This window comes from Canis lupus, chromosome 6 (assembly GCF_011100685.1).
Source record: "Canis lupus familiaris isolate Mischka breed German Shepherd chromosome 6, alternate assembly UU_Cfam_GSD_1.0, whole genome shotgun sequence".
Taxonomy (NCBI): Eukaryota; Metazoa; Chordata; class Mammalia; order Carnivora; family Canidae; genus Canis; species Canis lupus.
This window is the reverse complement of record NC_049227.1, coordinates 8,728,904-8,744,704: the sequence shown is the minus strand read 5'-3', so window position 1 is coordinate 8,744,704 and position 15,801 is coordinate 8,728,904.

Here is a 15,801-nt window from a genome sequence, read left to right as displayed (position 1 = left end):
CCATTCATGAGCACAACAGCTTCTCCAGACAGCATGACATCCACAACTTCTCCAGATGCCACCACATCAACAGTTTCTCCAGTCGCAAGCACATCAACAACTTCTCCAGACTTGACTACATCAACAGCCTGGCCGGATGCGAGCACACCAACAGCTTCCCCAGTCCTGACCACATCAACAGGGTCTCCAGACACAGGCACATCAACAGTTTCTCCAGTCATCACCACATCCATAACTTCTGTAGACATGAGCACATCAGCAACTTCTCCAGATGCGACCACATCAGCATCTCCAGACATGACCACATCAACAGCCTGGCCAGATGCGAGCACATCAACAGCTTCCCCAGTCATGACCACATCAACTGCATCTCTAGACACGAGCTCATCAACAGTTTCTCCAGACAGCACCACATCCACTGCTTCTCCAGATGCCACCACATCAACAATTTCTCCAGTCGCGAGCACATCAACAACTTCTCCAGACTTGACTACATCAACAGCCTGGCCGGATGTGAGCACACCAACAGCTTCCCCAGTCCTGACCACATCAACAGGGTCTCCAGACACAGGCACATCAACAGTTTCTCCAGTCATCAAAACATCAATAACTTCTGTAGACATGAGCACATCAGCAACATCTCCAGATGCGACCACATCAGCATCTCCAGACATGACCACATCGACAGGCTGGCCAGAATGGAGCACATCAACAGCTTCCCCAGTCATGACCACATCAACTGCATCTCCAGACACGAGCTCATCAACAGTTTCTCCAGACAGCACCACATCCACTGCTTCTCCAGACGCCACCACATCAACAGTTTCTCCAGTCGCGAGCACATCAACAACTTCTCCAGACTTGAATACATCAACAGCCTGGCCGGATGCGAGCACACCAACAGCTTCCCCAGTCCTGACCACATCAACAGGGTCTCCAGACACAGGCACATCAACAGTTTCTCCAGTCATCACCACATCCATAACTTCTGTAGACATGAGCACATCAGCAACATCTCCAGATGCGACCACATCAGCATCTCCAGACATGACCACATCGACAGCCTGGCCAGAATGGAGCACATCAACAGCTTCCCCAGTCATGACCACATCAACTGCATCTCCAGAAACGAGCTCATCAACAGTTTCTCCAGACAGCACCACATCCACTGCTTCTCCAGTTGCCACCACATCAACAGTTTCTCCAGTCGCGAGCACATCAATAACTTCTCCAGACTTGACTACATCAACAGCCTGGCCGGATGCGAGCACACCAACAGCTTCCCCAGTCCTGACCACATCAACGGGGTCTCCAGACACAGGCACATCAACAGTTTCTCCAGTCATCACCACATCCATAACTTCTGTAGACATGAGCACATCAGCTACATCTCCAGATGCGACCACATCAGCATCTCCAGACATGACCACATCAACAGCCCGGCCAGATGCGAGCACATCAACAGCTTCCCCAGTCATGACCACATCAACTGCATCTCTAGACACGAGCTCATCAACAGTTTCTCCAGACAGCACCACATCCACTGCTTCTCCAGTTGCCACCACATCAACAGTTTCTCCAGTCGCGAGCACATCAACAACTTCTCCAGACTTGACTACATCAACAGCCTGGCCGGATGCGAGCACACCAACAGCTTCCCCAGTCCTGACCACATCAACAGGGTCTCCAGACACAGGCACATCAACAGTTTCTCCAGTCATCACCACATCCATAACTTCTGTAGACATGAGCACATCAGCTACATCTCCAGATGCGACCATATCAGCATCTCCAGACATGACCACATCAACAGCCTGGCCAGATGCGAGCACATCAACATCTTCCCCAGTCATGACCACATCAACTGCATCTCCAGACAAGAGCTCATCAACAGTTTCCCCAGACAGCCCCACATCCACTGCTTCTCCAGATTCCACCACATCAACAGTTTCTCCAGTCGCGAGCACATCAACAACTTCTCCAGACTTGACTACATCAACAGCCTGGCCGGATGCGAGCACACCAACAGCTTTCCCAGTCCTGCCCACATCAACAGGGTCTCCAGACACAGGCACATCAACAGTTTCTCCAGTCATCACCACATCAATAACTTCTGTAGACATGAGCACATCAGCAACATCTCCAGATGCGACCACATCAGCGTCTCCAGACATGACCACATCAACAGCCTGGCCAGATGCGAGCACATCAACAGCTTCACCAGTCATGACCACATCAACTGCATCTCCACACACGAGCTCATCAACAGTTTCTCCAGACAGCACCACATCCACTGCTTCACCAGATGCCACCACATCAACAATTTCTCCAGTCGCGAGCACATCAACAACTTCTCCAGACACAAGCACATCAACAACTTCTCCAGACTTGACCACATCAATGACTTCTCCAGACACCAGCACTCTAACAGCATCTCCAGATACGAGCACATCCACAGCTTCTCCAGATGCCACCACATCGACACCTTTTGCAGTCCTGAGCACATCAATGACGTCTCCATTCATGAGGACAACAGCTTCTCCAGACAGCACGACATCCACAACTTCTCCAGATGCCACCACATCAACAGTTTCTCCAGTCGCAAGCACATCAACAACTTCTCCAGACTTGACTACATCAAGAGCCTGGCCGGATGCGAGCACACCAACAGCTTCCCCAGTCCTGACCACATCAACAGGGTCTCCAGACACAGGCACATCAACAGTTTCTCCAGTCATCACCACATCCATAACTTCTGTAGACATGCGCACATCAGCTACATCTCCAGATGCGACCACATCAGCATCTCCAGACATGACCACATCAACAGCCCGGCCAGATGCGAGCACATCAACAGCTTCCCCAGTCATGACCACATCAACTGCATCTCCAGACACGAGCTCATCAACAGTTTCTCCAGACAGCACCACATCCACTGCTTCTCCAGATGCCACCACATCAACAGTTTCTCCAGTCGCGAGCACATCAACAACTTCTCCAGACTTGACTACATCAACAGCCTGGCCGGATGCGAGCACACCAACAGCTTCCCCAGTCCTGACCACATCAACAGGGTCTCCAGACACAGGCACATCAACAGTTTCTCCAGTCATCACCACATCCATAACTTCTGTAGACATGAGCACATCAGCAACATCTCCAGATGCGACCACATCAGCATCTCCAGACATGACCACATCAACAGCCTGGCCAGATGCGAGCACATCAACAGCTTCCCCAGTCATGACCACATCAACTGCATCTCCAGACACGAGCTCATCAACAGTTTCTCCAGACAGCACCACATCCACTGCTTCTCCAGACGCCACCACATCAACAGTTTCTCCAGTCGCGAGCACATCAACAACTTCTCCAGACTTGACTACATCAACAGCCTGGCCGGATGCGAGCACACCAACAGCTTCCCCAGTCCTGACCACATCAACGGGGTCTCCAGACACAGGCACATCAACAGTTTCTCCAGTCATCACCACATCCATAACTTCTGTAGACATGAGTACATCAGCTACATCTCCAGATGCGACCACATCAGCATCTCCAGACATGACCACATCAACAGCCCGGCCAGATGCGAGCACATCAACAGCTTCCCCAGTCATGACCACATCAACTGCATCTCCAGACACGAGCTCATCAACAGTTTCTCCAGACAGCACCACATCCACTGCTTCTCCAGTTGCCACCACATCAACAGTTTCTCCAGTCGCGAGCACATCAACAACTTCTCCAGACTTGGCTACATCAACAGCCTGGCCGGATGCGAGCACACCAACAGCTTCCCCAGTCCTGACCACATCAACAGGGTCTCCAGACACAGGCACATCAACAGTTTCTCCAGTCATCACCACATCCATAACTTCTGTAGACATGAGCACATCAGCAACATCTCCAGATGCGACCACATCAGCATCTCCAGACATGACCACATCAACAGCCTGGCCAGATGCGAGCACATCAACAGCTTCCCCAGTCATTACCACATCAACTGCATCTCCAGAAACGAGCTCATCAACAGTTTCTCCAGACAGCACCACATCCACTGCTTCTCCAGATGCCACCACATCAACAGTTTCTCCAGTCACGAGCACATCAACAGTTTCTCCAGACACAAGCACATCAACAACTTCTCCAGACTTGACAACATCAATGACCTCTCCAGACACCAGCACTCTAACAGCATCTCCAGATACGAGCACATCCACAGCTTCTCCAGATGCCACCACATCGACACCTTTTGCAGTCCTGAGCACATCAATGACGTCTCCATTCATGAGGACAACAGCTTCTCCAGACAGCACGACATCCACAACTTCTCCAGATGCCACCACATCAACAGTTTCTCCAGTCGCAAGCACATCAACAACTTCTCCAGACTTGACTACATCAAGAGCCTGGCCGGATGCGAGCACACCAACAGCTTCCCCAGTCCTGACCACATCAACAGGGTCTCCAGACACAGGCACATCAACAGTTTCTCCAGTCATCACCACATCCATAACTTCTGTAGACATGCGCACATCAGCTACATCTCCAGATGCGACCACATCAGCATCTCCAGACATGACCACATCAACAGCCCGGCCAGATGCGAGCACATCAACAGCTTCCCCAGTCATGACCACATCAACTGCATCTCCAGACACGAGCTCATCAACAGTTTCTCCAGACAGCACCACATCCACTGCTTCTCCAGATGCCACCACATCAACAGTTTCTCCAGTCGCGAGCACATCAACAACTTCTCCAGACTTGACTACATCAACAGCCTGGCCGGATGCGAGCACACCAACAGCTTCCCCAGTCCTGACCACATCAACAGGGTCTCCAGACACAGGCACATCAACAGTTTCTCCAGTCATCACCACATCCATAACTTCTGTAGACATGAGCACATCAGCAACATCTCCAGATGCGACCACATCAGCATCTCCAGACATGACCACATCGACAGCCTGGCCAGATGCGAGCACATCAACAGCTTCCCCAGTCATGACCACATCAACTGCATCTCCAGACACGAGCTCATCAACAGTTTCTCCAGACAGCACCACATCCACTGCTTCTCCAGACGCCACCACATCAACAGTTTCTCCAGTCGCGAGCACATCAACAACTTCTCCAGACTTGACTACATCAACAGCCTGGCCGGATGCGAGCACACCAACAGCTTCCCCAGTCCTGACCACATCAACGGGGTCTCCAGACACAGGCACATCAACAGTTTCTCCAGTCATCACCACATCCATAACTTCTGTAGACATGAGTACATCAGCTACATCTCCAGATGCGACCACATCAGCATCTCCAGACATGACCACATCAACAGCCCGGCCAGATGCGAGCACATCAACAGCTTCCCCAGTCATGACCACATCAACTGCATCTCCAGACACGAGCTCATCAACAGTTTCTCCAGACAGCACCACATCCACTGCTTCTCCAGTTGCCACCACATCAACAGTTTCTCCAGTCGCGAGCACATCAACAACTTCTCCAGACTTGGCTACATCAACAGCCTGGCCGGATGCGAGCACACCAACAGCTTCCCCAGTCCTGACCACATCAACAGGGTCTCCAGACACAGGCACATCAACAGTTTCTCCAGTCATCACCACATCCATAACTTCTGTAGACATGAGCACATCAGCAACATCTCCAGATGCGACCACATCAGCATCTCCAGACATGACCACATCAACAGCCTGGCCAGATGCGAGCACATCAACAGCTTCCCCAGTCATTACCACATCAACTGCATCTCCAGAAACGAGCTCATCAACAGTTTCTCCAGACAGCACCACATCCACTGCTTCTCCAGATGCCACCACATCAACAGTTTCTCCAGTCACGAGCACATCAACAGTTTCTCCAGACACAAGCACATCAACAACTTCTCCAGACTTGACAACATCAATGACCTCTCCAGACACCAGCACTCTAACAGCATCTCCAGATACGAGCACATCCACAGCTTCTCCAGATGCCACCACATCGACACCTTTTGCAGTCCTGAGCACATCAATGACGTCTCCATTCATGAGCACAACAGGTTTTCCAGACAGCATGACATCCACAACTTCTCCAGATGCCACCACATCAACAGTTTCTCCAGTCGCAAGCACATCAACAACTTCTCCAGACTTGACTACATCAACAGCCTGGCCGGATGCGAGCACACCAACAGCTTCCCCAGTCCTGACCACATCAACAGGGTCTCCAGACACAGGCACATCAACAGTTTCTCCAGTCATCACCACATCCATAACTTCTGTAGACATGAGCACATCAGCTACATCTCCAGATGCGACCACATCAGCATCTCCAGACAACACCACATCAACAGCCCGGCCAGATGCGAGCACATCAACAGCTTCCCCAGTCATGACCACATCAACTGCATCTCCAGACACGAGCTCATCAACAGTTTCTCCAGAAAGCACCACATCCACTGCTTCTCCAGTTGCCACCACATCAACAGTTTCTCCAGTCGCGAGCACATCAACAACTTCTCCAGACTTGACTACATCAACAGCCTGGCCGGATGCGAGCACACCAACAGCTTCCCCAGTCCTGACCACATCAACAGGGTCTCCAGACACAGGCACATCAACAGTTTCTCCAGTCATCACCACATCCATAACTTCTGTAGACATGAGCACATCAGCAACATCTCCAGATGCGACCACATCAGCATCTCCAGACATGACCACATCGACAGCCTGGCCAGATGCGAGCACATCAACAGCTTCCCCAGTCATGACCACATCAACTGCATCTCCAGACACGAGCTCATCAACAGTTTCTCCAGAAAGCACCACATCCACTGCTTCTCCAGTTGCCACCACATCAACAGTTTCTCCAGTCGCGAGCACATCAACAACTTCTCCAGACTTGACTACATCAACAGCCTGGCCGGATGCGAGCACACCAACAGCTTCCCCAGTCCTGACCACATCAACAGGGTCTCCAGACACAGGCACATCAACAGTTTCTCCAGTCATCACCACATCCATAACTTCTGTAGACATGAGCACATCAGCAACATCTCCAGATGCGACCACATCAGCATCTCCAGACATGACCACATCAACAGCCTGGCCAGATGCGAGCACATCAACAGCTTCACCAGTCATGACCACATCAACTGCATCTCCAGAAACGAGCTCATCAACAGTTTCTCCAGACAGCACCACATCCACTGCTTCTCCAGATGCCACCACATCAACAGTTTCTCCAGTCACGAGCACATCAACAACTTCTCCAGACACAAGCACATCAACAATTTCTCCAGACTTGACCACATCAATGACCTCTCCAGACACCAGCACTCTAACAGCATCTCCAGATACGAGCACATCCACAGCTTCTCCAGATGCCACCACATCGACACCTTTTGCAGTCCTGAGCACATCAATGACGTCTCCATTCATGAGCACAACAGCTTCTCCAGACAGCATGACATCCACAACTTCTCCAGATGCCACCACATCAACAGTTTCTCCAGTCGCAAGCACATCAACAACTTCTCCAGACTTGACTACATCAACAGCCTGGCCGGATGCGAGCACACCAACAGCTTCCCCAGTCCTGACCACATCAACAGGGTCTCCAGACACAGGCACATCAACAGTTTCTCCAGTCATCACCACATCCATAACTTCTGTAGACATGAGCACATCAGCTACATCTCCAGATGCGACCACATCAGCATCTCCAGACAACACCACATCAACAGCCCGGCCAGATGCGAGCACATCAACAGCTTCCCCAGTCATGACCACATCAACTGCATCTCCAGACACGAGCTCATCAACAGTTTCTCCAGAAAGCACCACATCCACTGCTTCTCCAGTTGCCACCACATCAACAGTTTCTCCAGTCGCGAGCACATCAACAACTTCTCCAGACTTGACTACATCAACAGCCTGGCCGGATGCGAGCACACCAACAGCTTCCCCAGTCCTGACCACATCAACAGGGTCTCCAGACACAGGCACATCAACAGTTTCTCCAGTCATCACCACATCCATAACTTCTGTAGACATGAGCACATCAGCAACATCTCCAGATGCGACCACATCAGCATCTCCAGACATGACCACATCGACAGCCTGGCCAGATGCGAGCACATCAACAGCTTCCCCAGTCATGACCACATCAACTGCATCTCCAGACACGAGCTCATCAACAGTTTCTCCAGAAAGCACCACATCCACTGCTTCTCCAGTTGCCACCACATCAACAGTTTCTCCAGTCGCGAGCACATCAACAACTTCTCCAGACTTGACTACATCAACAGCCTGGCCGGATGCGAGCACACCAACAGCTTCCCCAGTCCTGACCACATCAACAGGGTCTCCAGACACAGGCACATCAACAGTTTCTCCAGTCATCACCACATCCATAACTTCTGTAGACATGAGCACATCAGCAACATCTCCAGATGCGACCACATCAGCATCTCCAGACATGACCACATCAACAGCCTGGCCAGATGCGAGCACATCAACAGCTTCACCAGTCATGACCACATCAACTGCATCTCCAGAAACGAGCTCATCAACAGTTTCTCCAGACAGCACCACATCCACTGCTTCTCCAGATGCCACCACATCAACAGTTTCTCCAGTCACGAGCACATCAACAACTTCTCCAGACACAAGCACATCAACAATTTCTCCAGACTTGACCACATCAATGACCTCTCCAGACACCAGCACTCTAACAGCATCTCCAGATACGAGCACATCCACAGCTTCTCCAGATGCCACCACATCGACACCTTTTGCAGTCCTGAGCACATCAATGACGTCTCCATTCATGAGCACAACAGCTTCTCCAGACAGCATGACATCCACAACTTCTCCAGATGCCACCACATCAACAGTTTCTCCAGTCGCAAGCACATCAACAACTTCTCCAGACTTGACTACATCAACAGCCTGGCCGGATGCGAGCACACCAACAGCTTCCCCAGTCCTGACCACATCAACAGGGTCTCCAGACACAGGCACATCAACAGTTTCTCCAGTCATCACCACATCCATAACTTCTGTAGACATGAGCACATCAGCAACTTCTCCAGATGCGACCACATCAGCATCTCCAGACATGACCACATCAACAGCCTGGCCAGATGCGAGCACATCAACAGCTTCCCCAGTCATGACCACATCAATTGCATCTCCAGACACGAGCTCATCAACAGTTTCTCCAGACAGCACCACATCCACTGCTTCTCCAGATGCCACCACATCAACAGTTTCTCCAGTCGCGAGCACATCAACAACTTCTCCAGACACAAGCACATCAACAACTTCTCCAGACTTGACCACATCAATGACCTCTCCAGACACCAGCACTCTAACAGCATCTCCAGATACGAGCACATCCACAGCTTCTCCAGATGCCACCACATCGACACCTTTTGCAGTCCTGAGCACATCAATGACGTCTCCATTCACGAGCACAACCGCTTCTCCAGACAGCACGACATCCACAACTTCTCCAGATGCCACCACATCAACAGTTTCTCCAGTCGCAAGCACATCAACAACTTCTCCAGACTTGACCACATCAATGACTTCTCCAGACACCAGCACACTAACAGCATCTCCAGATACGAGCACATCCACAGCTTCTCCAGATGCCACCACATCGACACCTTTTGCAGTCCTCAGCACATCAATGACGTCTCCATTCACGAGCACAACAGCTTCTCTAGACAGCACCACATCCACAACTTCTCCAGATGCTACCACATCAACAGTTTCCCCAGTGGCAAGCACATCAACAACTTCTCCAGACTTGACTACATCAACAGCCTGGCCGGATGCGAGCACACCAACAGCTTCCCCAGTCCTGACCACATCAACAGGGTCTCCAGACACAGGCACATCAACAGTTTCTCCAGTCATCACCACATCCATAACTTCTGTAGACATGCGCACATCAGCTACATCTCCTGATGCGACCACATCAGCATCTCCAGACATGACCACATCAACAGCCCGGCCACATGCGAGCACATCAACAGCTTCCCCAGTCATGACCACATCAACTGCATCTCCGGACACGAGCTCATCAACAGTTTCTCCAGACAGCACCACATCCACTGCTTCTCCAGATGCCACCACATCAACAGTTTCTCCAGTCGCGAGCACATCAACAACTTCTCCAGACTTGACTACATCAACAGCCTGGCCGGATGCGAGCACACCAACAGCTTCCCCAGTCCTGACCACATCAACAGGGTCTCCAGACACAGGCACATCAACAGTTTCTCCAGTCATCACCACATCCATAACTTCTGTAGACATGAGCACATCAGCAACATCTCCAGATGCGACCACATCAGCATCTCCAGACATGACCACATCAACAGCCTGGCCAGATGCGAGCACATCAACAGCTTTCCCAGTCATGACCACATCAACTGCATCTCCAGACACGAGCTCATCAACAGTTTCTCCAGACAGCACCACATCCACTGCTTCTCCAGACGCCACCACATCAACAGTTTCTCCAGTCGCGAGCACATCAACAACTTCTCCAGACTTGACTACATCAACAGCCTGGCCGGATGCGAGCACACCAACAGCTTCCCCAGTCCTGACCACATCAACGGGGTCTCCAGACACAGGCACATCAACAGTTTCTCCAGTCATCACCACATCCATAACTTCTGTAGACATGAGCACATCAGCTACATCTCCAGATGCGACCACATCAGCATCTCCAGACATGACCACATCAACAGCCCAGCCAGATGCGAGCACATCAACAGCTTCCCCAGTCATGACCACATCAACTGCATCTCCAGACACGAGCTCATCAACAGTTTCTCCAGACAGCACCACATCCACTGCTTCTCCAGTTGCCACCACATCAACAATTTCTCCAGTAGCGAGCACATCAACAACTTCTCCAGACTTGACTACATCAACAGCCTGGCCGGATGCGAGCACACCAACAGCTTCCCCAGTCCTGACCACATCAACAGGGTCTCCAGACACAGGCACATCAACAGTTTCTCCAGTCATCACCACATCCATAACTTCTGTAGACATGAGCACATCAGCAACATCTTCAGATGCGACCACATCAGCATCTCCAGACATGACCACATCGACAGCCTGGCCAGAATGGAGCACATCAACAGCTTCCCCAGTCATGACCACATCAACTGCATCTCCAGAAACGAGCTCATCAACAGTTTCTCCAGACAGCACCACATCCACTGCTTCTCCAGTTGCCACCACATCAACAGTTTCTCCAGTCGCGAGCACATCAACAACTTCTCCAGACACAAGCACATCAACAACTTCTCCAGACTTGACCACATCAATGACCTCTCCAGACACCAGCACTCTAACAGCATCTCCAGATACGAGCACATCCACAGCTTCTCCAGATGCCACCACATCGACACCTTTTGCAGTCCTGAGCACATCAATGACGTCTCCATTCATGAGCACAACAGCTTCTCCAGACAGCATGACATCCACAACTTCTCCAGATGCCACCACATCAACAGTTTCTCCAGTCGCAAGCACATCAACAACTTCTCCAGACTTGACTACATCAACAGCCTGGCCGGATGCGAGCACACCAACAGCTTCCCCAATCCTGACCACATCAACAGGGTCTCCAGACACAGGCACATCAACAGTTTCTCCAGTCATCACCACATCCATAACTTCTGTAGACATGAGCACATCAGCTACATCTCCAGATGCGAGCACATCAGCATTTCCAGACATGACCACATCAACAGCCTGGCCAGATGCGAGCACATCAACAGCTTCCCCAGTCATGACCACATCAACTGCATCTCCAGACACGAGCTCATCAACAGTTTCTCCAGACAGCACCACATCCACTGCTTCTCCAGTTGCCACCACATCAACAGTTTCTCCAGTCGCGAGCACATCAACAACTTCTCCAGACTTGACTACATCAACAGCCTGGCCGGATGCGAGCACACCAACAGCTTCCCCAGTCCTGACCACATCAACAGGGTCTCCAGACACAGGCACATCAACAGTTTCTCCAGTCATCACCACATCCATAACTTCTGTAGACATGAGCACATCAGCTACATCTCCAGATGCGAGCACATCAGCATCTCCAGACATCACCACATCAACAGCCTGGCCAGATGCGAGGACATCAACAGCTTCCCCAGTCATGACCACATCAACTGCATCTCCAGACACGAGCTCATCAACAGTTTCTCCAGACAGCACCACATCCACTGCTTCTCCAGATGCCACCACATCAACAATTTCTCCAGTCACGAGCACATCAACAACTTCTCCAGAGACAAGCACATCAACAATTTCACCAGACTTGACCACATCAATGACCTCTCCAGACACCAGCACTCTAACAGCATCTCCAGATACGAGCACATCCACAGCTTCTCTAGATGCCACCACATCGACACCTTTTGCAGTCCTGAGCACATCAATGACGTCTCCATTCATGAGCACAACAGCTTCTCCAGACAGCACGACATCCACAACTTCTCCAGATGCTACCACATCAACAGTTTCTCCAGTCGCAAGCACATCAACAACTTCTCCAGACTTGACTACATCAACAGCCTGGCCGGATGCGAGCACACCAACAGCTTCCCCAGTCCTGACCACATCAACAGGGTCTCCAGACACAGGCACATCAACAGTTTCTCCAGTCATCACCACATCCATAACTTCTGTAGACATGAGCACATCAGCAACTTCTCCAGATGCGACCACATCAGCATCTCCAGACATGACCACATCAACAGCCCGGCCAGATGCGAGCACATCAACAGCTTCCCCAGTCATGACCACATCAACTGCATCTCTCGACCCGAGCTCATCAACAGTTTCTCCAGACAGCCCCACATCCACTGCTTCTCCAGTTGCCACCACATCAACAGTTTCTCCAGTCGCGAGCACATCAACAACTTCTCCAGACTTGACTACATCAACAGCCTGGCCGGATGCGAGCACACCAACAGCTTCCCCAGTCCTGACCACATCAACAGGGTCTCCAGACACAGGCACATCAACAGTTTCTCCAGTCATGACCACATCAATAACTTCTGTAGACATGAGCACATCAGCAACATCTCCAGATGCGACCACATCAGCATCTCCAGACATGACCACATCAACAGCCTGGCCAGATGCAAGCACATCAACAGCTTCCCCAGTCATGACCACATCAACTGCATCTCCAGAAACGAGCTCATCAACAGTTTCTCCAGACAGCACCACATCCACTGCTTCTCCAGATGCCACCACATCAACAATTTCTCCAGTCACGAGCACATCAACAACTTCTCCAGACACAAGCACATCAACAATTTCTCCAGACTTGACCACATCAATGACCTCTCCAGACACCAGCACTCTAACAGCATCTCCAGATACGAGCACATCCACAGCTTCTGCAGATGCCACCACATCGACACCTTTTGCAGTCCTGAGCACATCAATGACGTCTCCATTCATGAGCACAACAGCTTCTCCAGACAGCATGACATCCACAACTTCTCCAGATGCCACCACATCAACAGTTTCTCCAGTCGCAAGCACATCAACAACTTCTCCAGACTTGACTACATCAACAGCCTGGCCGGATGCGAGCACACCAACAGCTTCCCCAGTCCTGACCACATCAACAGGGTCTCCAGACACAGGCACATCAACAGTTTCTCCAGTCATCACCACATCCATAACTTCTGTAGACATGAGCCCATCAGCAACTTCTCCAGATGCGACCACATCAGCATCTCCAGACATGACCACATCAACAGCCTGGCCAGATGCGAGCACATCAACAGCTTCCCCAGTCATGACCACATCTACTGCATCTCCAGACACGAGCTCATCAACAGTTTCTCCAGACAGCACCACATCCACTGCTTCTCTAGATGCCACCACATCAACAGTTTCTCCAGTCGCGAGCACATCAACGACTTCTCCAGACTTGACTACATCAACAGCCTGGCCGGATGCGAGCACTCCAACAGCTTCCCCATTCATGAGCACATCAACAGCATCTGAAGACACAAGCACAGCAACAACATATCCCGATGTGACCACATCAACGATGTCTTCAGTCATGACCATATCAGTAGCTTCTCCAGATGCAACCACATCAAGAGCCTCTCTAGATGGGAGCACATCAACAGCTTCTCCAGACATGAGCACTTCAGCAGTGTCTTCAGATGGGACCATATCAGCAGCTGCTCCAGATGCAACCACATCAACAACTCTTCCAGACATGACCACATCAACAGCGTCTCCTAACGTGACCACATCAGCAGCTTCTCCATATGTGACTACATCACCAGCTTCTGCAGAAGTGACATCAACTGCCTGGCCAGAAGCGAGCACATCAACAGCTTCTCCAGACATCAGCACATCAACAGCTTCTCCAGATGTGACTACATCAGCAGTGTCTCCAGATGGAACCACATCAGCAGCTTTTCCAGATGTGACCACATCAAGAGCCCTTCCCGATGCAGGCACATCAACAGCTTCTCCAGACATGAGTACATCAACAGGGTCTCCAGACATGAGCACATCAATAGCTTCACCAGACATGAGCACATCAACAGCTTACCCAGAGTTGACCACATCAGAAGTGTCTCCAGATGGGACTACATCAGCAGCTGCTACAGATATGAGCACATCACCAGCTTTTCCAGACGTGACCATATCACCTGCCTTGCCAGAAGCGAGCACCTCAATAGCGTCTCCAGATGGGACCACATCAACAGTGTCTCCAGACATGACCACATCAACATCGTCTCCAGATGGGACCATATCAGCAGCTTCTCCAGATGCGACCACATCAACTGCTCCATCAGATGTGATCACTTCAACAGTGTCTCCACATGGGACCACATCAGGAGCCTCTCAAGAGGCGAGCACATCAACAGCTTCACCAGACATGAGCACATCAACAGGGTCTCCAGACGCGAGCACATCAACAGCTTCTCCAGATGGGACCACATCAGCAGCTGCTCCAGAGGTGACTACATCAACTGCCTTGCCAGAAGCGATCACCTCAACAGCTTCTCCAGACGTTACCACATCAACAGTGTCTCCAGATAGGACCACATCATCAGCTTCTCCAGATGAGACCACATCAACAGTGTCTCCAGATGTGACCACATCGACATCATCTCCAGATGGGACCACATCAACAGATTCTCCAGATGAGACCACAGCAACCGCTCCTCCGGACGTGACCACATCAACAACGTCTCCAGACGTGACCACCTCTGCAGCTTCTCCAGACGTGACCACATCAGGAGCCTCTCCAGACATGAGCACATCAACAGCTTCTCCAGACATGAGCACATCAGCAGTATCTCCTGATTGGAGCACATCAGCAGCTGCTCCAGATGTGACCACATCACCAGCCTCTGCAGAAGTGACCACATCAACTGCCTGCCCAGAAGTGAGCACATCAACAGCTTCTCCAGACATGAGCACATCAACAGTGTCTCCAGACATGAGCACATCAACAGCATCTCCCAATGGGACCACATCAGCAGCTTTTCCAGACATGACCACATCAGCGAGCACATCAACAGCTTCTGCAGACATGACCGCCTCAGCAGCTTCTCCAGACATGACCACATCAGGAGCCTCTCCAGACATGAGCACATCAACAGTGTCTCCAGACATGAGCACGTCAACTACTCCTCCATATGTGACCACATCAGCAGTTTCTCCAGATGGGACCACATCAGCAGCTTTTCCAGACGTGACC